The 27251-nt window shown below is 43.4% G+C and overlaps 1 non-coding gene across 1 annotated transcript; it reads left to right on the top strand.

The window, feature by feature from the left end:
• Positions 1-17813: 17813 nt before the first annotated feature.
• On the top strand, positions 17814-17920 carry LOC121285786. Its single transcript, XR_005944784.1, has one exon. It is a non-coding gene; the product is annotated as a U6 spliceosomal RNA (small nuclear RNA).
• The last annotated feature ends 9331 nt before the right edge of the window (positions 17921-27251 follow it).

Below are 27251 nucleotides of genomic sequence, written 5' to 3'. Positions count from 1 at the left end.
AGTGTCTTTGCTTGAAGAAGGCCATGACATCTTTTCAGGTATAACATTCCGTGTTCTCTCAGGACAGGTCTGTCAGCATAATCCACATAAGAATTTTCCAAAAGTGGTAATTTTACATTATCAGCTCAGTGTTTTTGCTTGTATTTCTTTAAAAAAAAACAATTGTCTTCCTTAAAAGTTCAAATTGCCCATAGGTAATTGGTACCATTAGTCCGCTGTCATAATGCAATGCTTCCCACTCCTCCCCTGACGATATACCAATTCTGCTGCTGTGCACTGCCAACACCTGAGACTTGTACATAGTTTGCTGAACCCCTGGGATAATCTTTGCTGTCATGTTGACTCTCCGCACTTTAGCGGCCCTCTGTTTCTGCTGGACAACAACCAGCTGATACTGTCCTCTGCTTACCAGTAGGAGGGGTTTCTCCAAATCTCTACCATATTTCTGTATGCATTCGCATACACATTTTATGCTGCCCTTTTGGACATCAGCCTTGATTCTCTGATGAAGGGTCATATGGGCTTGAAACGTTAACTCTGACTTTCTCTCCACAGATGCTGTCAGACCTGCTGTGTATTTCCAGCAATTTTTGTTTTTGTTTCAGATTTCCAGCATCCACATTTTGCTTTTAGCCTTGATTCTCTTTCTTGTCCCTTGCCTCCCATCTCCTCCACTTCCTGTCAGCCAATCGTCTGCCTTTCATTTCTCCCCTCTTGATTACATTGCCTCTCCAAATCTCTATACCAGCCCTTCACTACTTTCCCACTCTCCGATTGCCATTCTAGGTTTGATTTCCCTTTGGTTTCCTCCTCTGCCTATCTCGATGTTCTTGAAAGGGCGTGTCAATGCATCCATCACTGCTTCCTAACAAGCCGCAACTCTAACTTTTTGAGATTTCATGCTGAAGGAACAGCTGTAGGAATGTGAGTAGAACACGAGACCGAGATCAGCAATTGAGCTGATCCAATGAAGGGTGACAGATGAGTTTTGAAGAATGATGGCAGTCAGTAATCATGAGACACAGAAAAGCAAAGATCAATCAGCAAAAAGTGAGCAGAATCCAGACCAGGGTGGGAACCAGCAGGAGCAGATCAGAGCAAACTTAGCATAGTGAAAGATTCCCAGGGAAAAAGCAGAAAACTGCCCACAGAAACTGCCCCATGTTGGGCGCTATTAGTTTGTAGATGGGAATGTGGAATTTGAAACACAAACAGATCATGATCTTATTGAATGGTAGAAGAAGCTTGAGCAGCCAAATGGCCTACTCCTGCTCTTATTTTGTATGTGTTTATGTTTGTAAACAGACCTGTTACTGGAATAGGATGGTCCAGCAAAGTATAGGCAGATCTTCCGGTCTTGTTAGAGGCAGGACATAGCCCTCCAATATATGCTTTGGGACTCCTTGGAAGTCCCAATGCAATGACTCCATGGGAACAGCCTGGGAAGCTTGAATGGGCAATTCCTGTGCTCCCTGGACCCTCAGAAAAAGTCTCCAACTTTGAGTTGGAGGCAGAGACTTCGGACAGTTCCAACTTACTCACCTGGATATTTACCCAGGAAATATTAGACAGAAAATTTCTAGTCTAACTCCTGGGTAACTATTCAATTAACACCTCCTTTACTCCCCCCCAAACTCCCCAGCTACCCGCCTCTGACCCCCTGGTTTCACTTCAACCCGATCTAACTAGCCCCGATCACATGACTACCCCCATCCCTGATCACCCACCTGACCTTCAAAACCCCCTTGGCTCCCTGACTACATCCCCAAACCCACTGGCTCACCTGCCAATCTGACCTGACTAGTCCCACCACCTGACTACCCCCCCCACCCTGTCCCGCCTCGCCACTTAACCCCCACTTAAACCCCCGACCCAACCTGGCCAGCTCCCACCTGACCCCCTGACTTCCCATCCACCCACTCTACCCACCTTATCCACCTCGCCCAGTTGCCATCCTGCCCAACTTCTACCCTATCCACCTACCACCCTATCCAGCTGCCACCCACTTGCATCACCCACAAAACAACTACACACTCATCCAATTACTCACCCATTCATTCACTCACATGTTCACTTAGACACTCATACATTAACACGCTGAGAAGCTTGGGGACCTTTAAACACTTACCAGATTACAGCAGCTAGTGCTGTAAAAAGGGGGTGTGGCTTCTAAGCAGTTTCTCTTCGTTACTCCCTGCGAGGATTACTGCACTGAGGGAGTTCATTAGGATCATTCTTCAGAGCCTTTTCAACGTATGCAGATAAGTTTTCGGTCTGATCAGAGTTGGACGTAGGGGTTCTGACTCTGATCAGAAGTTTTGGGCTAATGAAACCCCGATAAAAAATAATGATGAAGGCAGAGATTACAGCGAAGCCCAGAACCCAGGAGACAAATATACTTCGGTCCAGAAAAAACTGGTCTTCTATCCAAAACCCAGCACAGCAGCAGAGTAAAGCGGGGAAGTCAGGAGTGCAATGAAGTTCAATTCTGAAGCTCAGCAGACAACATCAGTAGGTGGGGGAATGGGCAGGCTGCAGGCTGCAGCTTGAAGTGATTAAATCGCAGAACAAGATCATAACAGCTGAGGCACCCAGTCTTACTGTGCTCCTGTTGGTACAGGAGTCCAGCAAATTCATTGTGAGCAGTGTTACAGGTATTGAAAGAACAGAGATTAAAAGCACAGAACAAGCAGAACCAGGGAATAGGAAATATGCTCTTTCCAGTTACTTTTTTACTTGTAGCCTGAACTTGTAGATTAAGCTATAAACTATTAGGGACAGGTTTCTTAAGTGCATAGGTGGTAACAGTACAAAACAGAAACAAAAATACCTCAAAAAACTCAGCAGGTCTGGCAGCATCTCCGGAGAGGAGCACAGTTAACGTTTTGAGTCCGAATGACCCTTCAACAGAACTAAGGAAATATAGAAGAGAGGTGAAATATGATGTGCTAGAGGGGAACAAATGGAAGAGCAAACAATGACAACGGATGGCCTTGAACAGAGTTCCAAAGCTCAGTAAGAGCTGTCACGTACACACATAGACACAAGTACAAATCCAGCTTTTTTGCCTCTGCCTGTGAGGGATTTTGTTATATTTCAGAAGTATGGAAGAAGGCATCGGGCAGCTCCAGCATTCAGCAGCCACGAAAGTCTGCATAGCATATTGGATTCTCATTTGGCAGGCTATGGTGCAGATTATTTCAAATCATGATGGGAATTTGATTACATCCTGCTGTAGGTGTAAGTTTGTCTGACATTAGAGATGGCTTGTAGTCGGCATTTTGTGTGAGATATTTAATGCAATTTTGACTGTTACCCAGGTTGATCACGGTCAGGTAAAAAGCTGCTTGTAACAAAGGAAGTAACTCTAGAGTTAACCTGGAATATCCCTTTATCAGATAAGGATTTGGTCAACATTTGTCTTTCTGGTAGTGTCAAGCTACCTTCTCATTAAATTTAACTCAACTTCCATCTTATATTTCTTAATTTGGAATTGAGCTTGTGTGCTTCATCCACTAACAATATTGTCAGTAGTGTTATATAAGGGCCAACAAACATTGGTAACCATACACATACTGAAGAGAAGTGCATAATGAAATGCGCAAAATGCCAAAAATAACATACTCTACTTGGTTTTACGAGAAGCAGAAATTCAGGGAGATAAGATGAAAAAAATACCACATTTTAAGAATAGGGTGAAAATCTGGTGGGTTCTGCAATAGGCAACCAATCCATTCCACTGGATTACAGTCCAGGTGATATGGGTGAACATTAACCTTAAGGTTTGTGAGATTCCAGTGGAAACAACTGCAAAAGGCAAGAACAAATCCATCATAGCCACTTCTGATTGAGAAGGAAGGACAAATTTCACATGGATCCATCTGTAACACTGCCCTATATGTGGACCCTCAAATCAGTGGAAACATTCAGTGTAATTTTAACTCATCCCATCAGGCAAGTTCATATTGGCTGCTTGTTTGACATCCTGCCTGAAATTGCTTTTTATTGCAGATGGGCAGAGCTAATCCCAGAACCAATCGCTCAGGGAAAGATCTTCAGCCCTGCAACATCCAGTCACAAATGGTGGTGGATAAGTAAGCAACTGACAAATGGAGGAGACCACATTAACATCCCCATCCTCAATGCTGTCAGAGCTCAGTACATGAATGCAAAAGGCAAGACTGAAGCATTCACAACCAAGCTCAGCCAGAACGGCCGAGTGGATGATCCTCTTGGCCTTCCCTTGAAGTCCCAGACATCACAACTTCTAATCTTCAGCCAATTTGATTCAGTCCACATGACATTAAGTAATGTTTGAGTGCACCAGACAAGGCTCCCGGCCACAACAATATCCTGGCTGAAGAACTGTGCCCCAGAACTAGTAATACCTTATGCAAGCTGTTCTAGTATGGCTACAACATTGGCATCTAACCAATAATGTGGAAAATTGCTTGGGTATGTCCTGTCCACAAAATGAAAGACAAACCCAACACAGCCAATTATCTTCTCAATAGCTTGTTCCCCTCATCAACAAAATGTTGGAAGGAGTTGACAATAGTACTATCAAGCAGCATCTGCTCAGCAATAACTTGCACAGCAATACTGAGTATCTCTTGAATTCAGACCTCATTGCATCCTTCGTTCAAACATGGACACAAGAGCACAATTTTAGAGGTGAATAACTTACATTGACATCAAGGCAGCAACTGGCCAAGTGGCACCTTTTGTAAAACAGATGTCATTGGGGATCACTGGAATATGCTTCACTAGCTGGAGTCATGCCTAGATCAAGGAATATCTTTCTTCTCATCTCCTGAGTTAACTGTAGTTTGGTGTATTCTGCCTCAGATGAAGTGAGACCTATCTCTGGGCATTCCTATGGAAATTCTCCTCATTCCCCAGTTCGCTAGGACAGTGGAAATTCCCAGAGGAATGCTCATTCTACCAGTTTAGGATGCTTAAATAGAAATCTAAATTCTCCCCAATGGCAGCAATGTTAAAGGGAAAAATGTGGAAAGTAACTTGAAAATGTCGAAAAACAATGGTACTGCTGCAATCATGCTAGTTACATTGACACCGTACCAGCTTAAACTTCCAAAACCCACCAAGGTTTACGGTGTCCGCAGAATGACAACTCATTTTGCACAATGCTGCTGGGTGCTAATGCCACCATGGCATATCTCCATCATCCACCTGGTTTGTTCCTCCAGATCCCTTCCAGTTCCTGCTATGCTCACTGTGTAAGGCAATCCAATTTTTAAAGATAAGGATGACCAAACAGTTCTTCAGAGATCTGAGTGATTTCGCAGGCTTGGACCCCCACACTGAGAGTACACTGGCTTCCAGTAATGTTACAGGTGCCTTCTGAACTGGGGAAGTAAAAATTGTATGGAGACCCTGTCTCTGACTCTTTTCCTTTCTGGCTTTCATAGGAACATAGAATGGTTACAACACAGAAGGAGGCCATTTCGCCCATCGTGTTCATGCTGGATTTCTGCAAGAGCAGCTTAGCTAGTCCCATTCCCCTGTCTTTTCGCTAGAGCCTTGTAACTTCCTTCTCTTCAGATAATTATTCAATTCCCTTTTGAAAGCCACAATTGAATCTACCTCCAGCACACTCTCAGGCAGTGCATTCTAGATCCTAAACCATAAATAGGTTTCAATAAACTGTAACTAGGTTCTTCCTCATGTTGCCTTTCATTCTTTTGCTATTCACCTTAAATCGGTATACTGTAGTCCTTGATCCTTCTGCCAATGGAAACAACTTCTCCCTATCTAATCTGTTAAGACCCTGCATGATTTTGAACATCTCTATCAAATCTAAGGAGATGGTGAAGCTTCAAACCTTTGCAAGGATGAACAAAAATACTTTATTCTCTGGCATTTTTTTCCTGAGAACTTTTAGAGTTTCACAAAACCATTGAGGAAATGCTGGGTCAATATAGTTAACTAAATGTTACAAAAAAATACAAATGCTGAAAGACAAATAATCTCTCGGTTACTTCCAGGACAAGTCAAAACGCCTTCTATGAAAACACATCGTGAAAAGCCGGGATGTGAGATTCAAAATGCACCTGGTTTTTCCTCGCCTAGAGCAGTGATGTTGCTTGACTAGGGCAAACTACTATCATCAGCATAATTTCTGAGCCTCGAATAATCTTGAGCTCTGTTACCACGAGAACATCCAGTAACAACACAGCCTGATCAGAAAACCCAGCACATGTGATCCTGTCACTGAGCACTTACAAAGAATACTCCCAGGACCTTCTGACTCCCCTGCTCTGGTCACACACGTGCATAATCATCACACTGGTCGTGCAGTCAACTATTGAAGTGAATGGCTTTGAACTTTGGATCAAAGCACTCTATTTCAACCTTGAATTGAAATGGAAATAGAGCAGTTTAAAATTCACCACCAGTGTTTATGTTTATGTTGTTGTGTCTTCCATTTCGACAATGGGGATTGTACTTTGCACTTAACATCATGAAGTCCTAAAATGCTTTACAGCCAGTGAAGTACATCTGAAAGTAATTACTCTTGTAATACAATTTTATTAATTTTTTTGCTTAGCAATATACTGGCATAGTATGTTCCATTGGCATCAAATTTAAATGACACTTAAACTTTAGTTGTAAACAGGTGATTTAAGGTTAACAAGCTGAAAATTTGGAGATTAATAAATTGGAAATCTACTCTATGATGTTTATAGACAAGCCCAGCTGTGTTTCTATCAGTAGAAAAAAGGGTAAATTGCTAAGAAAACGCAACAAGAAAAATATCTTAGCCAGTGGTCTAACTAGTGCCTTGTATACTTTTAGCAACCCTATTTTTATATTGCATTCCCTTTGAAATAAAGGTCAACATTCCATTTGCCTTCCCTATTACCTGAACTTGTATGCTAGCTTTTTGTGATTCATGCATAAGGACCCCCAAATCCCTCTGTGCTGCAGCTTTCTGCAGACTTTCTCCATTTAAATAATATTCAGCTCTTCTATTCTTCCTGCCAAAGTGCATAACCTCGCATTTTCCCACATTATATTACATTTGCCAAGTTTTTGCCCACTTATTTAGCCTGTCCATATCCCTCTGTAGGTTCTATGTGTCATTCTCACCGCTTGCCTTCCCACCTATTTGTGTGTCATTCGCAAACTTGGTGATAGTACATTCACTTCCCTCATCCAAATCATTAATATATATTGTAAATAATTGCGGCCACAGCACTGATCCATGTGGCACTCCACTAGTTACAGGTTGCCAAACTGAAAATGCCCCCCTTATCCAACTCTCTGTCTTCTATTAGTTAACCAATTCTCTGTCCATGCTAATATACTACTCACACCACCATGGGCTCTTATGTTATTAAGTAACATTATGTATGGTACCTCATCAAATGCCTTTTGGAAATCCAAATATATTACATCTACTGGTTCCCCTTTATCAATCCGGCTTGTTACCTCCTCAAAGAATTCTAATATATTTGTCAGGCACGCTTTCCCCTTCATGAAGCCATGCTGAGTCTGTTTGATTATATTATGCATTTCTAACTGCTCCGCTATTACATAATTTATAATAGACTCTAACATGACGGGTGTTATGCTAACTGGCCTTTCGTTACCTGTTTTTGTCTTCCTCCCTTTTTGATTAAGGATGTTACATTGGCGGTTTTCCAATCCTCTGGGATGTTTTCAGAACCTATGGATTTTTGGAAGATTACTAGCAGTACTTCCACAATCTCTGTAGCTACTTTCTTTAATATCTTAGGATGCAAGCCATCCGATCCAGGGGACTTATTGGCCTTTAGCCCCATTAGTTTCCCTGGTACTTTTTCTCTAGTGATAGTTATTATATTAATTTCCCCTGTCCTGCCCTTTTGCCCCTTGATTATTTGTATTTTTGGAAAGCTATTAGTATCTTCTACCACAAAGACTGATGCAAAGTTTTTATTCAGTTCTTCTGCCATTTCCTGGTTCCCTATCATTATTTCCCCAGCCTCATTCTCTAAGGGGCCTATGCTCATGGTGGCCTCTCTCTTCCTTTTTATATATTTAAAGGAGCTCTTATTATCCATTTTTATATATTACTTGCTAGTTTACCCTAAAAGTTTACTTTCCCCATCTTTATTTTTTTTGGTCATCTTTTGTTGGTTTTCAAAACATTCCCAATCCTCTGACTTACCACTAATCTTTGCCACATTGTATGATTTTTCTTTCAATTTGATACTATCCTTAACATCTTTGGTTAACCACGGTTGGTTTATCCCTTCCTAGAAACCTTCTTCCTCACTGGGATATATCTTTGTTGTGACTGGGACCCCAGTTATTCACAATATATATTCATGATTTAGATGAGGAAACTAAATGTAATGACTCCAAATTTGCAGATGACACAAAGCTGGGTGGGGGGGTGAGCTATGAGGAGGATGCAGAGATGTTTCAGTGTGATTTGGACAAGCTGAGTAGGCAAAATCATGGCAGCTGCAGTGTAATGTGGGTAAATGTGAGGTTATCCACTTTGGTGGCAAAAACAGGAAGGCAGATTATTATCTAAATAGCTATAAATTAAGAGAGGGGAATGTGCAACAAGACCTGGGTGTTCTCGTATACTAGTCACTAAAGGTAAGCATGCAGGTGCAGCAGGCGATAAAGAAGGCAAATGGTATGTTGGCCTTCATAGCCAGAGGATTCAAGTACATAAACAGGGATGTTTTGGTGCAATTGTACAAGGCCTTGGTGAGACCACACCTGGAGTATTGTGTGCAGTTTTGGTCTCCTTACCTGAGGAAGGATATACTTGCTATAGAGGGAGTGCAACAAAGGTTTACCCGGCTGATTCCTGGGATGGCGAGACTGACATATGAGGAGAGATTGAGTTAGTTAGGATTATATTCGCTGGAGTTCAGAAGAATGAGGGGGGATCTCACAGAAACCTTTAAAATTCTAACAGAACTAGACAGGGTAGATGCAGGATGGATGTTCCCGATGGTGGGGGAGTCCAGAACCAGGGGTCACAGTCTGAGGATATGGGGTAGACCATTTAGGAGAATTTTTTGAGGAGTGGTAAGCCTATGGAATTCATTACCACAGAAAGTAGTTGAGGCCAAAACATTGTATGTTTTCAAGAAGGAGTTAGATATAGCTCTTTGGGGCGGAAGAGATCAAAGGATATGGGGAGAAAGCGGGAGCAGGTTATTGAGCTGGATGATCAGCCATGATCATGACGAATGGTGGAGTAGGCTCAAGGGCCGAATGGCCTCCTCCTGCTCCTATTTTCTATGTTTCTATGTTTCTATGTGAGTCATGAGCTATTTTCTTAAAAGCCTGCCATTGTTCATCAGCTGTCTTTTCTGCTAAACGCCTTTCCCAGTTTACTCCAGGAAATTCTGCCCTCACTCCTTTATAATTACCCTTATTTAAGTTTAGCACAGTTTCTCACTCTCAAACTGAATGCTAAATTCTACCATGTTATGGTTACTGTTTCCTAGGGGATCTTTTACTCTGAGATAATTCATTAAACCTGCCAGATTACACATTACATTACCAGATCGAAAATAGCCTGATCCCTGTTTGGACTCACAACATACCATTCTAGGAAATTGTTCCGAATACACTCTTGCTCATGGCTACCTCTGCCAATTTGATTTTCCCAATCTACACGAAGATTAAAGCCACCCATGATTAATGTACTGTCTTTTTTACATGCCCTCATTATCTCCTGATTTATTCTCTGTCCTACAGTATAGCTACTGTCAAGAGGCTTATAGACTACTCCCACCAGTGTCTTCTTCCCCTTGTTATTTCTTACCTCCACCCATATGAATTCAACATCTTCCAATCCGAGACCTTTTCTTGCTATCATACTTATTCTATTTCATACGAACAAAGCTACCCCACCAACCTTTCCTTCCTGCCTGTCCTTTCAAAAAACCACATACCCCTGAATATTTAGTTCCCAACTTTGATCTCCTTGTAACCATGTCTCTGTAATGGTTATACTGTCATACTCATTAACCTCTTTTTGTGCTTTGAATTCATTTACTTTGTTCCAAAAACTACATGCATTTAAGTAAAGAGCCTTTTTTTACCATTTTCCCCCCTTTGACTCTATTTGCTGTTTTTTATTATGTTTGTACATTCTGTCCCTTCCTCACACACTCTGGGTATCATTACCTAAATTTCTGCCCTGCAATGAAGCTATATCCTTTTGCTTTGCTAGCCTACATATCGGCTCTCCAAAACCCACCCGACCTCTATTTAGTTTAAAGCCCTCTCTACAGCCCTAGTTATTCGATTTGCCAGGACACTGGTCCCAGCATGGTTCAAGTGAAGCCCATCCCACCAGAACAGCTCCCTTCTACTCCAGTACTAGTGCCAGTGCCCCATGAACTGAAACCAATTCCTCCCACACCAATCTTTGAGCAACGCATTTAACTCCTTGACTTTATTTACCCTATGCCGGTTTGCCCGTGGCTCAAGTAGTAATCCCGAGATTATTACTTTAAGGTTCTGCTTTTTAATTTACCTCCTAACTGTTCAAATTCTTTCAGCAGAACCTCCTTTCTAGTCCTATCAATGTCATTGGTACGAACATGGACGACCACAATTGGATCCCTTCCCTCCAACTCTAAGTTGCTCTCCAGTCCTGAGAAGATGTCCTTAGCCTGGCACTGGGCAGGTATCACAGTCTTCAGGACTCATGCTCTCGGCTGCTGAGAACAGTATCTAACTCCCTAATTATAATGTCTCCTACCACTACTATGTTCATATTTTCTCCCTCCACTTGAATGGCTCCCTGTACCATGGTGCCATTGTCAGTTTGCTCATCTTCCCTGCAGTCCCTGGTCTTGTTCACGCACTTGCAAGAACCTCATAACTGTTGGACAATCACAGGGGCCAAGGCTCCTTGGATGTTACCCCCTGGGTTTCCATACCTGCTTCACCTGCAGTCACACCCTCCTGTCCCTGGTCACAGACCAAATTTGAATGACCTAATCTGAGGGGTGTGACTGCCTCCTGAAGCAAAGTGTTAAGGTAACTTTTCCTCTCCTTGATGTGGCGCAATGTCTGCAGCTCGGACACCAGCTCCTCAATTCGGATCCGAAGTTCCTCGAGCTGAAAGCACTTACTACAGATATGTTCACTCTGGATCACCCTGGTGTCCAGCAGCTCCCACATGCTGCAGCACTATCGTATTTTATTTAACTTATTAATGAATTATTATAATAGCCCTGCTCTTTACACTTGAAGAATACCCTGCTTTTTGTGCTTTATTGTAACCAACTTTTTTACACCAGTATCTATCTTAAACTTAACAAGTTATTTTTAAGAAAAAGTGAGAAAAAAGGACTAGAGACCTAAACATTAGTTCCTATGGCAACTATTGTTATGATCCTTAGCCAGAGCCCCAAGTTGTTGGTGAGATCGATTAGGTCCCCTAATGTTTTGTTTAAAGTAGACAAAGTTTGAGATTCAAAACACTTACGAAGAGAATAAAGCCACATGATTCCACAGCTTCTGAACAAACAAAATAAACCTTACTATGCAAAGTCAGAGAGTTAAAACAATTTACAATATCTATCTTATACTCTAACATTCAGTATGAGGTACATGTAAATTAACAGTCAAATTGTGGTCAAACACACCCCACTCCATAATAAACGACAGATGCGACCAAAATTAATTCCATGGATTCCTCAACAACCCACACAAGTGTTAGCCACACTTGGAGTCAGCCAATTTCACTGAAACTCCATCTCTCTCATGAGGGTTTCTGATCTTCACATTCAAAGATCTCACCTTGGAGTTCTCTTCAAAAGCCACTGCAACTCAGATGGCTTCAATGATGGCCCACCTCGCAGGGTTTCAATCTCGTCTTCCGAGGTTACAATCCTCTGGATTCCTGTTATGACCCAGCAATTAAAATTGAGTTATTTAAAAATTCCAAAGGGAAACCTTAAACAACTGTCATAACCTATATTTTTAAGTGGTGTGCTTGAGATGTAACTCTAAATTCAGGAATAAGACCACTAGTTCTCGAGAGATTTTATATTAAACTAAATGAAGCATTTTATTAAGTTACAAGACATTAAACGCATATACATGGCTGCAAATTACTACTACCAAAACTTTTAACAAGTTCCCAAACTAATCTCCATTAAGGCAACAGCACACATAGACTTAACCAGACACCAGGCAAAGTATTTTTCAATTCAAAATGAGGTTCCTCTCCCTTTGGTTCCTGTGGAGACAGTTGTAGGCTTACAGATCTGCTTTGTTCTTACGTTGCCTCTGCTCTGCACACACAAAAGCTACTATCGGTTATATCCAACAAATCTCATTGAATGTAAATTCTCATTGTATCACCAGCCTCTTTTAACTCCACCTTTTCTAACAATAAAACCCCTTTCATTGTACCAATGTTATTAGTAATATAAACATATTGCTTGGTCTCGACTTGCAAGGTGCCAGATTTAACTCAGAGATAAAAACAAAAAAACTGCGGATGCTGGAAATCCGAAACAAAAACAGAATTACCTGGAAAAACTCAGCAGGTCTGGCAGCATCGGCGGAGAAGAAAAGAGTTGACGTTTCGAGTCCTCATGACCCTTCGACAGAACTTGCGTTCGAGTCCAAGAAAGAGTTGAAATATAAGCTGGTTTAAGGTGTGTGTGTGGGGGGCAGAGAGATAGAGAGACAAAGAGGTGGAGGGGGGGGGTGGAGGGGTGTGGTTGTAGGGACAAACAAGCAGTGATAGAAGCAGATCATCAAAAGATGTCAACGACAATAGTACAATAGAACACATAGGTGTTAAAATTAAAGTTGGTGATATTATCTAAACAAATGTGCTAATTAAGAATGGATGGTAGGGCACTCAAGGTATAGCTCTAGTGGGTTTTTTTATATATAATGGAAATAGGTGGGAAAAGGAAAATCTTTATAATTTATTGGAAAAAAAAAAGGGAAGGGGGAAACAGAAAGGGGGTGGGGATGGGGGAGGGAGCTCACGACCTAAAGTTGTTGAATTCAATATTCAGTCCAGAAGGCTGTAAAGTTCCTAGTCGGAAGATGAGGTGTTGTTCCTCCAGCTTGCGTTGGGCTTCACTGGAACAATGCAGCAAGCCAAGGACAGACATGTGGGCAAGAGAGCAGGGTGGAGTGTTGAAATGGCAAGCGACAGGGAGGTTTGGGTCATTCTTGCGGACAGACCGCAGGTGTTCTGCAAAGCGGTCGCCCAGTTTACGTTTGGTCTCTCCAATGTAGAGGAGACCACATTGGGAGCAACGGATGCAGTAGACTAAGTTGGGGGAAATGCAACTGAAATGCTGCTTCACTTGAAAGGAGTGTTTGGGTCCTTGGACGGTGAGGAGAGAGGAAGTGAAGGGGCAGGTGTTGCATCTTTTGCGTGGGCATGGGGTGGTGCCATAGGAGGGGGTTGAGGAGTAGGGGGTGATGGAGGAGTGGACCAGGGTGTCCCGGAGGGAGCGATCCCTACGGAATGCCAATAAGGGGGGTGAAGGGAAGATGTGTTTGGTGGTGGCATCATGCTGGAGTTGGCGGAAATGGCAGAGGATGATCCTTTGAATGCGGAGGCTGGTGGGGTGATAAGTGAGGACAAGGGGGACCCTATCATGTTTCTGGGAGGGAGGAGAAGGCATGAGGGTGGATGCGCGGGAGATGGGCCGGACACGGTTGAGGGCCCTGTCAACGACCGTGGGTGGAAAACCTCGGTTAAGGAAGAAGGAGGACATGTCAGAGGAACTGTTTTTGAATGTAGCATCATCGGAACAGATGCGACGGAGGCAACGGAACTGAGAGAATGGGATGGAGTCTTTACAGGAAGCGGGGTGTGAGGAGCTGTAGTCGAGATAGCTGTGGGAGTCGGTGGGTTTGTAATGGATATTGGTGGACAGTCTATCACCAGAGATTGAGACAGAGAGGTCAAGGAAGGGAAGGGAAGTGTCAGAGATGGACCACGTGAAAATGATGGAGGGGTGGAGATTGGAAGCAAAATTAATAAATTTTTCCAAGTCCTGACGAGAGCATGAAGCGGCACCGAAGTAATCATCGATGTACCGGAGAAAGAGTTGTGGAAGGGGGCCGGAGTAGGACTGCAACAAGGAATGTTCCACATACCCCATAACTTGTTCTCACACTGAACAATTTCTCCTTCAACTCCTCTCACTTCCTCCAAATAAAAGGTGTGGCTATGGGTACCCGCATGGGCCCCAGCTATGCCTGTCTCTTTATGGGGTATGTGGAACATTCCTTGTTCCAGTCCTACTCCGGCCCCCTTCCACAACTCTTTCTCCGGTACATCGATGATTACTTCGGTGCTGCTTCATGCTCTCATCAGGACTTGGAAAAATTTATTAATTTTGCTTCCAATCTCCACCCCTCCATCATTTACACGTGGTCCATCTCTGACACTTCCCTTCCCTTCCTTGACCTCTCTGTCTCAATCTCTGGTGATGTACTGTCCACCAATATCCATTACAAACCCACCGACTTCCACAGCTATCTCGACTACAGCTCCTCACACCCCGCTTCCTGTAAGGACTCCATCCCATTCTCTCAGTTCCGTCGCCTCCGTCGCATCTGTTCCGATGATGCTACATTCAAAAACAGTTCCTCTGACATGTCCTCCTTCTTCCTTAACCGAGGTTTTCCACCCACGGTCGTTGACAGGGCCCTCAACCGTGTCCGGCCCATCTCCCGCGCATCCACCCTCATGCCTTCTCCTCCCTCCCAGAAACATGATAGGGTCCCCCTTGTCCTCACTTATCACCCCACCAGCCTCCGCATTCAAAGGATCATCCTCTGCCATTTCCGCCAACTCCAGCATGATGCCACCACCAAACACATCTTCCCTTCACCCCCCTTATTGGCATTCCGTAGGGATCGCTCCCTCCGGGACACCCTGGTCCACTCCTCCATCACCCCCTACTCCTCAACCCCCTCCTATGGCACCACCCCATGCCCACGCAAAAGATGCAACACCTGCCCCTTCACTTCCTCTCTCCTCACCGTCCAAGGACCCAAACACTCTTTTCAAGTGAAGCAGCATTTCAGTTGCATTTCCCCCAACTTAGTCTACTGCATCCGTTGCTCCCAATGTGGTCTCCTCTACATTGGAGAGACCAAACGTAAACTGGGCGACCGCTTTGCAGAACACCTGCGGTCTGTCCGCAAGAATGACCCAAACCTCCCTGTCGCTTGCCATTTCAACACTCCACCCTGCTCTCTTGCCCACATGTCTGTCCTTGGCTTGCTGCATTGTTCCAGTGAAGCCCAACGCAAACTGGAGGAACAACACCTCATCTTCCGACTAGGGACTTTACAGCCTTCTGGACTGAATATTGAATTCAACAACTTTAGGTCGTGAGCTCCCTCCCCCATCCCCACCCCCTTTCTGTTTCCCCCTTCCCTTTTTTTTTTCCAATAAATTATAAAGATTTTCCTTTTCCCACCTATTTCCATTATATAAAAAAAAACCCACTAGAGCTATACCTTGAGTGCCCTACCATCCATTCTTAATTAGCACATTTGTTTAGATAATATCACCAACTTTAATTTTAACACCTATGTGTTCTATTTTACTATTGTCGTTGACATCTTTTGATGATCTGCTTCTATCACTGCTTGTTTGTCCCTACAACCACACCCCCCCACCCCCCCCCTCACCTCTTTGTCTCTCTATCTCTCCGCTCCCCACACACACACCTTAAACCAGCTTATATTTCAACTCTTTCTTGGACTCGAACGCAAGTTCTGTCGAAGGGTCATGAGGACTCGAAACATCAACTCTTTTCTTCTCCGCCGATGCTGCCAGACCTGCTGAGTTTTTCCAGGTAATTCTGTTTTTGTGCCAGATTTCACTCTCCTTGAATGCTCTATTGGAAAAAATGCAAATACAATCCACCTCTCTTCCAATTCAAAACTAAATTACATATCAACGCACCCAGACTAGCTGCTTTTAGTCCAATTAAGACACACTCACAGACTAAACCTCTATTTTAAAATAAAAATATTTTCCATTAACATTATACAACAATAGCTTCATGATAATTCCTGAGTACACTCAAACACCAATTTGCAAGCATAATTTTAGTTATTCAGCTGCACTAAGCAAACCACTACTGCTCCAAAGGGGTATCATGGAGTTGCCAACCTTCGGCTGCCTTCTTGGATTTTCAGGGCTCCTCCTGAGCCCACTTCGTTTAAGGTCTGTGCCCCGGAGCCCTTTCTCTAACTTGGAGCTAGTTCTCCACTCCTCTCTTTTAAACGAATTTAACTGGGACCTGTTTCTGTCCCCTTTCTTTGTCCCATACGTGGAACTTCCTTCTGGGACCTCTCCCTGCCTCCTTCCTTGTCCTTCTCTCTCTGGGACACTTCTTGGGACCTCTCCATGTCCCTCTCCCTTGTCCCTGTCTGTGGTTCACTTGCTGACTCTGGTGCTCCACATCCAGTCACCTGACCTGGGTTTTGCACCCTTCTTCTTTTTCCTCTTTGTGCAGGCGTGCAGGGCCTGTCCTTGGCCTGAAGAGTGCAAAGATGCCAAACTACGCATGTGCAGCCTGCTCCCAGCCTTCGCATGCACAGGATGTCTGAGGTCCACCAGGAACTGAATTTCCTGACCTTTGAGCAGGACAAGGTAAGTATAAGTTTCAAAACAGTAAGCCCAGGGGATTTCCTAACCAACTCCACCCCTCTCCCAGGCAACAGCCTCAGACTGAACCATAAGGCTTGCCACTTTGGTGTTAGATTTAATCCTGAGATGAGACCCTGAGGACATCCCCACACTATATCCAAGATTGCCTACCTACACCTCTGTAACATTGCCTGACTCTGCCCCTGCCTCTGTTCATCTCCTGCTAATCTCTCGTCCATGGTTTTGTTACCTCTCAGTTTGACTATTCCAATAATTCCTGGTTGGCCTCCCATTGCTAGCCTCCATAAACTTCAGTTCACCTAAAATTTTGTTGCCCATTTCCTCACCCACACCAAGTCCTGTTCACCCATCACCCCAGTTTATGCTGACCAGCCCATTAAGCAATGCCTCAATTTTCAAATATTCAACTTTGCTTTCAAGTTCCTCCACAGCCTTTCCTCTTCCTTTCTCTGTAATCTCCACCAGCCTCACACCCTCTGAGATACTGTGCTTCTCTAATTCTGGCCTCTTAAGCATTGTCACTTTTAGTCAGCCTTTGGTGGCCATGCCTTCAGCTGTTAAAGCCCTGTGCTCTGGGATTCCCTTGCTAATGCTCTCCATATCTCTACCTCTCTTTCCTCCTTTAATATGCTTCTTAAAACCTTTCTCCTCAACCAAGCTTTTGGTCATCAGCTCCAATATCTCCTCAAGCAACTCATGAAGCTATTAATGTTTTGTAATGTTCATCATAATATTAAATGTGCTATACAAGTACAAGTTATTGTTGTTGTTGTGGATGATGGGAGGAAAGATGTCTTCTCAAAACATCTTTGAGTCATCTTGTTAAGATGGAGCAGGCTTTTTTGCATTGAATTTGTGAAGGTTGGGTGTAGGAGGGTTGTCATGAAGCTATTAATGTATATAACATTTTGGAAAATATTTTTCTTTTAAAATGGAGATTTAGTCTATGCATGTGTCTTAATTGGATTAAAGTTATCTAGCCTGGGTGCTTTAAAACTATCAAAGCTTACAGCCCCCTTTAAGTTGTGTAAACAACCCCAATCCCCCAAGGGCTGAATGTATTAGTCAGACTTGGAGCACAGCCAAGCACTCATATTGAGGTCATCTGTTCAGCCTGCTTCTGTTGATGCAATTACCAGATGGCCTCGTGCTCGCCTTGGCATCACATATACTAAAATTGGAACGATACAGAGAAGATTAGCATGGCCCCTGCGCAAGGATGACACGCAAATTTGTGAAGCGTTACCAGATGGCCTCATTATGAATGCTTGGCTGAGCATCAGGTCTACTAATGCATTTAGTCCCTTTAGGTGTTGTTTACACAACTTGAAGGGGTCCACTAGCTTTTTTAAATTGACGGTTTTGAGTTTGTTTAAGCTTATCTTTCTTTGAAGTGATTTTTCAATGACTGTTTATTTAGGTGAGATTAAAAGGCATTCAGAGAATTAACAGTTCCTGTGGTGTCTCTTCCATGCCTATGCTTGTTTGACAGCTTTATGAAAATGTAAAGAGTAATGGTTCACAAAGGGATTTTTAAATGGCAGGTTTTTTTTTATTTCAGTGTTATTGTATGGCTCATTGGTTATGTATCTCTGGTGCATACTGGAAGTATGCCTCAAAGGCTCAACAGATGTCAGGACATTAGAATAATGTGAAAATCAAACCACATTCATATCTGATCCTTCATACTGTAGAATACAGCAGAGGCTTTATCCACCAGAGAAATGACTCTAATGCATCAAATACCTTACATAATGCCAATCAATTTAATGACCTCTTACTTTTTAAGAACAGATGTCTATGATCAATCCCTGCATTGAAAAAATACTTAATTATTAAACACAATTATATCATGATAGTCGAAGTTGGTGAGAGCTTTTAAAGCTGTTAGAAGATACCTGACTCCATAGCAGAATTTCTCCAAAGATCACAAATGATGTAACTTGCATGGTCCCCTCTGTTTTCAGGAATCCACATATCTTGATGAGAATAACAATGAGAGAGAAACTTGAATTTGCAGCAGGCATTTAAATAGCGAACCCAATGCCACTTTAAGTGAGCGTCAGTTCATGACCCGCCATATATCCCAACTTGGTGAAAATGGCAGGCACTGAGAACTGGAGGGAAAGCTTTGAAATGCTGCCCCACAAACTTCCTGATGCTAGTCTGCTCAGCACCGGGAGATGAAAATTCAGCCTCTTGACTCCTAGTTCTTCACTCTTCAGCCAGGAGAAACAACTTCTCAGCATCTACCCTCTAGAATTTTAGAAGTCTCCAGGAAGCCATCTCCCATTCTTCTAAACCCCAGAGCATATGTTCAATCTCTCCTCATAGTACAGTGTCTCATCCCAGGAATCAATCTAGTAAATATTTTTGCCCCCCTCTAAGGTAAGTATATCCTTCCTTAGTCAAGGAAGAGCAAAACTGTACATTGTATCCCAGGACATCACTACTCTTGTAATCCAACCCCAATGTAATTCAGGCTAGCATACAATTTGCTTTCCTAATTGTTTGTTGTACCTACATGTTGAAGGGTTGGTTAGCTCAGTTGGTTAGCATGTGGTTCCCAGCACACCAGCAGTGCAGGTTCAATTTCCATTTTATCGGATGTAGAATTGAGACCTGCCTCCTCATCCTGCCCTTAAGAGAAGAAGGCAATAGCAATCCACCATTGACAAAAACTGCCAAGAAAACAGCTCAGAATGTAGCATCAGTAGACAATGAGCCAAGTACCTGCCTTCTGGCAGAGCACACATGAATGAATGTTAACTTTCTGCAATTTGTGTAGAAGCGTCCCTAAATCTCTCTGAATACTAATATTTACTGGTATCTCAAATTTAAAAATAAATTGATGTGAGTTGTAAGCAGCTGAGGACCACTCAGCTCCTGACCTCATTACAGCCTTGGTTCAAACATAGACAAAAGTGCTGAACTCCCAAGGTGAGGTGAGAGTGACTGCCCTTGACCTCAAGGCAGCATTTGAGCAAGTGTGGCATCAAGGAACCCTAGCAAAACTGGAGTCAATGGGAATCGGGGGGAAAACTCTCTGCTGGTTGGAGTCATACCTAGCACAAAATAAGATGGTTGTGGCTGTTGGAGGTCAGTCATCTCAGTTCCAGGACATCACTGCAGGAGTTCCTCAGGGTTATGTCCTAGGCCCAACCATCTTCAGCAGCTTCATCAATTACCTTCCTTCGATCATAAGGTCAGAATTGGGGATGTTCACTGATGATTGCACAATGTTCAGCACCATTCATGACTCCTCAGATACTGAAGCAGCCCGTGTTCAAATGCTGCAAGACCTGGACAATATCCAGGCTTGGGCTGACCAATGGCAAGTAACATTTGCGCCACTCAAGTGCCAGGCAATGACCAGCTCCAAAAAGAGAGAATCTAACCATCACCCCTTGACACTCAATGGTATTACTGTCACTGAATCCCCTACTATCAACATCCTGGGGGCGTTACCATTGACCAGAAACTGAACTAGAATAGCCATATAAATGCTGTGGCTACAAGACCAGGTCAGAGGCTAGGAATCCTGCAATGAGTAGCTCACCTCCTGACCCCCAAAAGCCTGCCTACCATCTACAAGGCACAAGTCAGGAGTGTGACAGAGTACTCCCCACTTGCCTGGATGAGTGCAGCTCCCACAACACTTTAGAAGCTGGACATCATCCAGGACAAAGCTGCCCGCTTGATTGGCATCACATCTACAAACATTCACTCCCTCCACCACCAACGCACAGTAGCAGCGGTATGTACCATCTATAAGATGCACTCCAGGAATTTGCCAAGACTCATTAGGCAGCACCTTCCAAATCCACAACCACTACCATCTAGAAGGATAAGGGCAGCAGACAGATGGGAACACCACCACCTGCAAGTTCCCCTCCAAGTCACTCACTATCTTGACATGGAAATATATCGCCGTTCCTTCACTGTCACTGGGTCATAATCCTGGAACTCCCTTCCTAACAGCACTGTGGGTATACCTACACCACATGGACTGCAGCTGTTCAAGAAAGCAGCTCACCACCACCTTCTCAAGAGCAACTAGGGATGGGCAATAAATGTTGGCCTAGCCAGTGAAGCCCACATCCCGTGAATGAATAAAAAACAAACAACCTTTCATGTGGCAGCTTATCAGCTATCTTCTGAAAATCTAAACGTACTACATGCACTGATTCCTCAATTACCTATTGTTTTATTCTAAGTTATACTCATTTTAACAAAGATGATTTCCTTTCATAAAACCACATTGGCTAATCTCCTGTGATGTTCTAAGTGTGCCAGTTCTTTAATAAGATTCTAGCATTTTCCCCATGACTGATGTCAGATTAACTGATATGTGGTTCCCTGTTCTGTCTCTCCCTTTATCTAGGACAGCAGGGTTACATTTGCTGCCTTCCATAAAAGGGAGGACATTTGAGAATAAAGGAAATTCTGGAAGATCAAAATCAATGCATTCACTATATCTGCAGCCACCTCTTTTTAAACCTGAGGTTATTGTCTGCCAGATCCTGTGTATTATTAGCTTTTAGTCCCATTTATTTCTCTAGTACTTTTTCATTACTAATACTAATTTCTTTAAGTTCTTCAATTTCATTAGACTCTTGGTTCCCACAACTTCCGATATGTTCTGTCTGTCTTTTATTGTGAGGGCAGATGCTAAATATTTGTTTAGCATTAGCTGAAGTCATGGCTGCCGTGGCCATAATGTGGGGTAGCGATTAAAATCGGGGGTGCACAAGAGATCAGAATTGGACTTAAAAACAAGGTTGAGAATTTTATAATTGAGGTGTTGCTTCATTATGATCCTGGTCAAGGATAAAGTTTTTCACAAGCTTTTGACCTTTAGTAGGATTTTCAACAGCCCACCCTACCTGAAAATGTTGACATCATTTTTGAGTTCAATGCACTCAGAAAACTCTCAGTGATCAGTTGACATCAAATGTTCTAATTTGGAATGAGTTTGATCACAGATCAGTAGCGTTTTACCATCTTTGACATGTAATGCGATCGAATGGCAAAAAGTGCTCAAAGGCATCGAGTGTGTTCAAAGCTATCCAGTACACTCAAAACTATCCAATGTGCTCAGGAACCTGCACTGAATAATGCAAGGAAATTAATTACTTAAACAATATATGAATTTATTTAGTTTTTTCATTTAAGCCAAAAAATCTTTCTAATACACAGTACACGCTTGAGAGCACCCACCAGATCTCCATTAGTTCTTAAGTCATTCTAGTCTCAGGGTCTATAATTTTCATCCACCCACCCACCCCCCAACAAGTTGCAGGGTCTAAACTTTCTGCTACCATCAACACCCCGCACCCAAGTCTCAGTGTGTAAAATCTCCCCACTCTCAGTCTCAGTGTCTAAACTCTCTGCACCCCTACCCCCAGCCCCTGGATCTAAACTCCATCTCCCCCCTTCCTCCAGTCTTCAAAATCTTTCCCCCCGCACCCCATCTCCCTCCAGTCTCCTACCCCCATCACACTCTGGACCCTGGTCCTTGCTGAACTCCATCTCTGTGAATACTTACTTCATTGCCAGCTCCATCACCGCTCCTACACTTGCTGCAAAACTGCATCAGAGCTGTCTTCACCTTTACTTCCAGTTTCTGGCTAGCCCTGCAAACTGGCGTGTGGTGTGGGGGAAGAGGGGTTATGGGGAAGGTGCAGGGAAGGGGGGTGAGTGGGAGAGAGAGTGTTGGGAGGAGAGGGAAAGTGAAGGGAGAGAGATACTGGGGAGAGAGAGAGGGAGGGAGGGGGTGGGAGGAGGAGAGAGATGGGCATGGGGGAAAGAAAGGGGGAGGGGTTAAGAGATGGGGAGGGGCAGAGAGAGGTGATGAGAACTGCTGCAATTTGGGGGGCGGGGATGGAGGCGGGTAGAAAAAATTGGTCTGGGAGGCGAAGGGCAGGATGGGGGCAGAGGTTGTGGGAGGGAAAACTGCTCTGGGGACACAGAAAAACATTGCTCAGGAGGGTGTTGTATGGGAGGAACTGCTGCAATCGGATGGTGGGGGTTGTGGGAGTAAGGGTTGTGATGTATGAGTTATAGGTGACCAAGAAAAACATGAAACTAGCTTATCAAAATATATGTTAAAACATAGGGCAGGGCTTTCTGGCCCTGTCTCCTGCCAGGATTGCCAAGTCCCACCGGAAGGCAATGGACTTTAGGTTGAGCTGCCCAATCTCCCATGGTAGGTCCCACCATGATGGGGCTGGAAAATCCTGGCCATAGTCTGAGTTTTCTAAAGTTAGTTCAGTTTTAGGATGTTTAAAGCAATGGAAATTCAAAAATATTGAACATAAACAGTATGATTGGTTTTGGTGTCTGAATGCTTAAGTGATTGCTAATCACACACATTTGAGCGCTTTGGGGCAATTGATGACATTGATATCAGTTACATTGCTTGCAATATTAAATGATAGCTAAACGATTACTTTTGAGCACAATTGATGTCAAATAATGGCTAAATGGTTGGTCTTGAGCACAATTGTTGTCAAATAATGGCTAAATGATTGCTTTTGTGCACAACTGACGTCAAACAAATGCAAATGAACACTGTTGAATGCAAATGGAGTCAAAATGTTCAAAATACCTAGGGATATTGAGTCAGCCTTACAAGTATCAATGGATTTGTAAGGATTACATGGTCCACTGGGTTCATATCTCAAAATTATATTATATGTGAGACTGCATTATTTTGTAGCTGATGCCTAGTGCTCAGGCTTGGTGCTGCTTGTACCAGGGTCAATATTGCATGTATATCCCTACGGTTTCCAGTCCTCATGCCCTGAAATAAATGAATGAAGTAGGTGCTATGTAAAATCAACCAATTAATTAAATGAAGCAAAAGCAAAATACTGCAGTCTGAAATAAAAAACGAAAATGCTGAAAATACTGTACAGGTCTGGCAGAATCTGTGGAAAAAGAAACATTTCAGGTTAATGAACTTTAATAAATTTAGCAATTAAATGGCTGATTTTATTTTTCTTAAGTGGGTGGCTGCATCTATAGCGGAGGAGCCTTGTAGCTACCTTTGCAGAATGAAAATTTTGGGGCCCAAGACACACCCATGTGGTATGGTACATTGATGTGGACCATGTTGTAGCAGGGTCCCACTGAATTCCACTAGTTTCCATTTTATATTTTTTATATTTCAAATGATTATGTAGTATTTTTCTTTTAGACTATTGAAAATATATTATTTTCAGGTTCCAGGATAAATAAAAGTTAATTTTACTGTAAATATATTTTTAATTGCAGGGGAATATATCAAATACAGAAAAATATAAATGTCCTTAACCTTCTAATTAATTTAAACAATAAGATGTGTGTGGACTATCTTGGTAAATTGAGGCCAAGCCTCAAAGGCTTGATTAAAGGGAGAGAGCACAGGCCAAGTCAATCGATATACTAGCCTACCCTTGGTTTAGCAATTCTATTCACAAATTCCAGTATTGCTATGTAATCAATTTATAAAGATCCTCGTCATGCTTTGACTCTATTTTTCCCTCACTGGTTCTTGCCAGTAATACCCTTAATGAGTCTTTCATAATGATGCCCCACCCCTTGTTTGAATGCAGTGAAGAATTTAGCTTTAAAGTAATAAAGCCCGTTTGCATACTTTGCAATGTCTGTTAGTCAACAAAATGACTGTGTGTTTGCACTGGCACTTGTTATTTGAATTACGCAGACATGTTTAGATGTTTTTATATCTGATTTGAACTTCAACCCAGGCTTCGGGGGTAAACACTTCCAGATAATAATTTCATCAAGAAGCCAGAATGAGTATCAATATGGTTTATTCTTAATTTCTCTCTGAGGTGGCCAATGAACCATGAAAGAGTGACCAAGTGGTGCCCACATCCTGAGAATGTATAAAAACAATTAAAAATCGTGCTTTATTTTTTCTCAGCTAGAATGTTGTCAAATGAGTTTGATGCTGTCTGACCTCTCAATGGCCCCAGCATTCCAGTTCAATCCCTAAAGTCATAAAATGTTTCCGATCCAACCACAATGATGCAGATCTGGAGTGACATGTGTGCCAGACCAGGTATGGACAGTCAGAACGGCAGCAAAATTGGGCTTCTTGGTGCCTCTGGTGCTGGTGCCTGGGTGGCATAACATGGTGTTTGTCATCGTCACTTCCAGCACAGTCTCCATGGCATCCCATATTGAGAAGGGCATAAGCACAAGTGTGCCCCGTGTGCGCTAGTAGTATCAGGAAAAGTCAGGTTGTAAGGTCAGTTAACCATTCTGGCTTATTTTCATGCAGACTTAGTGAATGCCTGTGCTGGTCGAGACACCCCTCATTAGCGTTATTCAAAGGGATGCTTTTAATACACTTGCTGGTGAGATGCTTTTGACTTACTTCTGTTGAGAAGTTTGTGGATGTACTGTGACTTACCTTTGGAGATTTGTTGGTTAACTGGTACAATTAATCAGGGATGGCAATGGATTTGGTCACCCAATTCTGCAGCAGGTATGTGGACAGTGTCTGTAAGTCTACAACATGGCAGAGAAATGGAGCAGAGACTGAAAAGGGGAAAACTCTGCCAAGAGGGAGGGGGACCACTCTCTACAGAAGGCCCTATTTTTCACGGGTTTTCAGGGAGTCCTTCTCATACCTCCACCACACCCAGTAGTAAGGCCTGAGGTGACTCAGATTCCACAAGGAGGTCATCACAGAACTGTGCTCCCTGCTTCAATAGGACCTGCAAGTTCACCACCAGAATGAGTACAGCACTGCTTGTGGCCGTAAAAGTCCCAGCCGCATTAAATTTCTATGCTACTGCATTTTTCTCGGCAAAGGCTATTGACATATCCAACATCTCCTAGTGTGCTGTTCGTTGCTCTCTAAGCAGAGCGGGTCAGGATGAGCAGACACATGGCTTTACCAGGATAGCAGGATTCCTGATGGTGCAGGGAGACATCGGCTGCACAGATGTGGCTCTGTGGGCCCCATGTGTCAATGGGAAAAAGTACAGGAACTGCAAGGGCTATTGTTCCATCAGTATGCAGTTGTTATGTGACTAATGCATAGGCACTAATGTCGGTAAATGCCTGCCATCTCAGCAGCAACCATGGTACCTTCATCCTGAGGCAGTGTGCTGTTCCTTCCATCTTTGGACCTCCTAGAAGAACCAGAGGATGGCTGCTCGGAGACAAGGGATACCCAGTCTAGACCTGGCTGATGAACTCCTCTTCCACTCAACCATGTGAGGGCAACAAGTGAAAACCATGCAGCTACCAAGAACATTGTGGAACAAAAACAGAATTACCTGGAAAAACTCAGCAGGTCTGGCAGCATCGGCGGAGAAGAAAAGAGTTGACGTTTCAAGTCCTCATGACCCTTCGACAGAACATTGTGGAGCAGTTTACCAGCATGCTAAAGCAAAGTTTCCATTGTCTGGACCGCTCCAGTACATGCCAGCATATGTCTCCAGTTTGTAGTGGTCTGCCAAGCATCATCGTCATGCCACCAGCCATCAGGAGACTATCTTGAAAGGAGGGGAAGAAGGAAGAGATAGGAAGGATGCAATGGAGATCCTTTCAATCCAAACAAGCTGAAGAGTGGCTGTTCAGCATCCTCTTCCCATCAAAGAACTTCCCTTCACCATTTCCCCCTCTATCTGGGCCCCCATGTCACAGTATTCCTATGGCCAAGATCCTGTCTTGTGATCCCCTAGAGACTGATAACTTTTAAAAAGATAATTGAATTTCCAGTAAGGATCATACAACAAGATTTCAACTTTTAAGACATTTGCTCATATTGGTCACCTTATTTAAGGAAGGATGTAAATACATTGGAAACAGTTCAGAGAAGGTTTACCAGGCTAATACCTGGAATGGGTGGGTTGTCTTATGAGGAAAGGTTGGATAGGCCTGGCTTGAGTCCGCTGGGCCTGAATTTCCCCATTGGTGGGAGCGCCTGATTGACGGGCCCAGGAGCAATCGGGAAACAGGCCCACGACTGCGATTGGCTCCCGGCTGCGATTTCATGCTGGCTGGCCAATTAACAGACAGCCAGTGTGAAACACGCACTGAAGGGCTCAGCACTGTCAGGGTGGGGATGGGAAGAGGGCGGGCGATGACGTTTCCATGGGCCCAGGTGAGCGCTGCAAGAAAGCTCCCTGAAAGCAGACAGCTGCCTCAGGGAGCTGCAGACCTGAATAATGCAAAATGCAAAAAGGTTTTAAAAGCTGAAAAAAAGTGTCCACGCTTCATAATCAATCACCTGAAAATATAACTGATAAAACACTGCCTGCAGATAATTATTTTTATTTTATTTTGCCACGGAAATTTCATCCCGCCCTTCGATGAGATCTGATGAAAAATGCAAAGACCACCTGATCGATTTGCCCGTCTGCTAACAATAAGGTTGGACAGGCAATGGAAAATGAGAGCCAACTGCACTGTTAATTGGCTTAATTATCCTCTCAATTGTCAGCGAGCACGCTTCCGACTTTTGCGTGCATCTGCTGAGCGAAATATCGTACGAGTGTGCGCGATGACATCAGGACACTCGTCCGATGTCTTCTCACACAATTTTACACCCAATTGGGTCAGG

This window comes from Carcharodon carcharias, chromosome 1 (assembly GCF_017639515.1).
Source record: "Carcharodon carcharias isolate sCarCar2 chromosome 1, sCarCar2.pri, whole genome shotgun sequence".
Lineage (NCBI taxonomy): Eukaryota > Metazoa > Chordata > Chondrichthyes > Lamniformes > Lamnidae > Carcharodon > Carcharodon carcharias.
Note: the sequence above shows the minus strand (reverse complement) of the source record. Positions and strands in the feature narration are given on the sequence as shown.